The following is a 3,986-nucleotide window of genomic DNA, read 5'->3' as shown; positions in this document are numbered from 1 at the left end:
GGAAAATACAGCAAAAGTGGTGTATATTATAAACCGTCTCAACCCTTCCCCCTGGCCATGTTGAGTAAGTTTCTTTAAGGAAGAGGCTAGCTGTCCTTAATTAATGATGGCTAGACTGACAACCAGAAAAAAAATAGGTATACTGTATTGTAAATAAATTTTTAGTCAGCAATACCTAAAGTATTGGTATTGGAGACGAAGCCAAAAGGTGGGGAGCTAACATTCCTTGTTTTTTTAACTTGAAAAATCATTTTTGTGGCGTGGGAGGAAAACATTCATTTTTCAATCCTTAGCCCGCCCCGCCCCCCCTAAAAAAAAACCTCCAAAAACCTCCTTCCTTTAAATTTTACCCCGCCCCCCACCCCCCCCTTTCTGGCCCCCGGAAAAAATTGAACCCCCCTCCCCCCCCCCCCCCCCGCTCCCTTTTCAATCCAGCTCCACCCAATTACCCCGAGAGTTGTTTTTTAATCGCAGCAGAAATGAAAGGAAATTATATTTTTTTAAATATATACAATTCTACAGAATATTTTTTAAAATCCTCTCGTAAAGCAGAAGGTCTGGTCTCAACCAAGTATAGAGTACTCGAGTCTGTAGGGACGAGGGAGGACTAGATTGTTTAGTATGTCACAATTGAGCCTCCCCGCGACCCAGGGTCTCCGAGTCTCCGAATCCCCGAGTCTCCGAGTCTTCGAGTGCCCACAAAACATTCCCTTATTTGGAGCCGTCTGACGCACACCGGAAATGACGCGTGTACTCTCACTCGATGCCTGTCGCAATCAGCTGGTTCAATGACGTATCGGGTGATTTCCCCAGTCGGTCCTCGAAATGTTCGTCTTCAGGGGGACCAAAGATCGTGTACAGAAAGAGAAAGTGGAATATCTCGGTCATAGAGAATCTTTGGTGGTAGAGCTGCGCTATAAATAAATTAATGATGGTCAGTAAAGCTGTGCCTATTCAACTTTACTAGATCTATTCATCATTTACGAATTATCTCCTATTCACAGTTTTTCGATTTGTAGCAGAGACATTCAAATGCTGTTTGATTATTTTATTAGACTATGGATATTCGCTTCATTTTTCTCTATCTGACATAAAATTAGACGACGATGCATGTACACTGTATGTATAAAATCATCGAGGTAAATACAGAAATCCTTTTTTTTTTTTCTTTTTTTTTTTTATTTTTTTTTTTACAATATTAGCATTCATCAGGTTTATTTGTCATCTGTCTCAATACACAATCATCAGTACTCTTCAAAACTATTTTTGTTTTCAAAAACAGAGAATGTTGGACAGAATGTCAGTTGTCAACCTCTACCCCACCCATCAAAAGAAAAAAAAACAACAACAAAAAAGGAAACCCCCCCCCCCCCCAAAAAAAAACAAAAAACAAACAATGTACAGAAATACTTCACATTTCATGATAACGAGACAGAATGATAAGTAAATAAAAGCGTTTTTTGTAATGAATGTCCGAAAAGAGAATGCAGCTAATCGACTTATGAGGGAAACAAATCGTAAATGTATTCGAAAAGCACGAATAATGACTTCACGCTCCGAAGTTTCGATGAACTTTCGATTCGTCAAAATCGCCCAGTACTACTGCATAGCCCACGTTATTAGAACTGCTCGCTGGTGTTTGGAAGAGGTCCACTGGCTTGTCCTTCTTTTCTTTCCTTCTGTTATTTCAGTCTCCTTGAGTCATTAGAGGGTGTCACTTGTAGGTCCTACTTCTTTTCTTTCTTTCCCTCTCTTTTATCTGTCTGTGTGGGTGGTTAGAGTGTGGCACTGGTATGTCCTACTTCTTTTCTTTCTTTCCCTCTGTTGTGTATGTCTGCGTGGGTGGTTGGAGGGTACCACTAGAGTGCTCTACTTATTTTCTTTCCCTCTGATGTTTTTGTCTCTGTGGGTGGTTTGAGGATGACACTTGAAGGCCCTATATTTAAATATTTCCTTCTGCTGTTTCTGTCTGTCCATCTTTTTCTAGTAGATGGACGAATGAATGAACGAACGTTACTCTGTTCCCACCAGCGTACGTACTATGCTTCTTGGGAAGCTGAGAATGTTTCGGAGTGTTCTATGGTCTGCTGGGGTAATAATATAGTGTAAAGCGCATAGAGCCTGCTGTTGAGCGGGGATATGCGCTATACAAATGCTATCTATTATTATTATTATTACTAATCCAGACCTGTGTGGGTGGTCTTGATGGGAGCATGTCTATGTCCCCTCAGCTCTATTTTATGTCCCCTAAGCTCTATATGTTCCCCCAGCTCTATTTTATGTCCCCTAAGCTCTATATGTTCCCCCAGCTCTATAATATTATGTTCCCTCAGTTCTTTGTTCTACTGGAAAAGTTGCCGAGAAAAAAAAGGCATGACGATAATTATGACAATGTGGTTGGTACTGCGTTTGATAAGCATTGGGGATAATATGTGGGCGATGATGTGGCTGAAGGCATGACGATACTTATGTGGGCGGTGCTGTGGTTGATAAGCATGACGATAATTATTTTGTTGGTGCTGTGGCTGATAAGGCATGGTTGTTGTGTCTCGTGGGTGATGACATCATAGTCACAGACTCTCTGGCGTCAACAAGAAGTGACAGTAAATATTTAATGCCCGGCTTGAAGGTTAGAAACTAAATGTTCTATCTATTCTACCAAAATCGTGAGATAATTCAGAGTCGTTATCAAGATATACAAAGAATCGCATTCGAAAAAGATTGACATGATGAAAAACTCAAAACTTTTAGAGTCAGATTTTTCAAAAACTGCTACCTCAGAATTACAAAGTTCTATCTGCTCAGTGCCTAGTTTTGAGCAATCGATAGAAAAAACACGACGTACGGATAGGGTTAAGTGGTGGCACAGAGTTCCCAACGTCGTATGGATACGATAGTAAAACACGACGTACGGATAGGATTAAGTGGTGGCACAGAGTTCCCCACGTCGTATGGATACGATAGTAAAACACGACGTACGGATAGGGTTAAGTGGTGGCACAGAGTTCCCCACGTCGTATGGATAGGATAGTAAAACATGACGTACGGATAGGGTTAAGTGGTGGCACAGAGTTCCCCACGTCGTATGGATACGATAGTAAAACACGACGTACGGATACGGATTAAGATATTTTGTGGCGTCTGCCAAGGCCAGCCAGTGATATATTTATATTATATGATTATATCAGAGAAAACTTTGGCCCTATTTCGAGTATTTAACAGGCCCATAATTTTTTCTTGAGTGTGTCTGTTTGTGCACAGCTTGCGGGGCTTCTCTCTTGGCTCCAGCATATTATTATCTAATTCGAGAAGTCTCACAATATTATGATTGAGTCTCCGTGTTCCTGAAATACTTTCACAACATCGGCCTCAGTCTCAGCGGACGCCACAAGTTGACATGGATACAGAGGTGAGTGGTTTTCTGTTTGGGACTAAATGTCCGTATCCGATTCAATATCTTTCGGAAATTTTGTTGTTGCTCAGGTTTTTAAAATTTGTTTCAAGTTATTCTTGTCAATTTCATGGTGTTTAGAAAATCTAATATTTAATTTAACTTAATTTTTTTTTTGTTTTTTTTTTGGGGGGGGGGGTGTTCGTGTTTTATTTTTGTTTTGTTTTGTTTTTTATTTTGTTCTCGTTGTTTGTTTGTTGTTGTTGTTTTTTTTTATAAGCTTCCAAACTGCGTACCTGGACATACGTGCATATAGTTCACAATTTACCACCGAACTTGAAACCGCTGAAGGTTTCATCATATACGGCATACAAACGACAATCTATTATCTATTTGTGGTGGCCGAATGTTGCTATTCAAAAGGCTTTTTAAAAGGCTTCATCGATCGACATGCGGTTTTCGCCAAAATATTCTTTAAAATATTCTCCAGATCATGGCACCCTTCGTTTTTTCAGTTTTGAGACAGTTTTGCTGCAAAAAACTAAATTTCTTTATTTCGCCGGTCGCTTTTGTAGGCCGACGCTTCTGTCTATGT

The sequence above is a fragment of the Aplysia californica genome, unplaced genomic scaffold (genome assembly GCF_000002075.1).
Source record: "Aplysia californica isolate F4 #8 unplaced genomic scaffold, AplCal3.0 scaffold00402, whole genome shotgun sequence".
Taxonomy (NCBI): domain Eukaryota; kingdom Metazoa; phylum Mollusca; class Gastropoda; order Aplysiida; family Aplysiidae; genus Aplysia; species Aplysia californica.
This window is presented reverse-complemented; position numbering follows the sequence as displayed.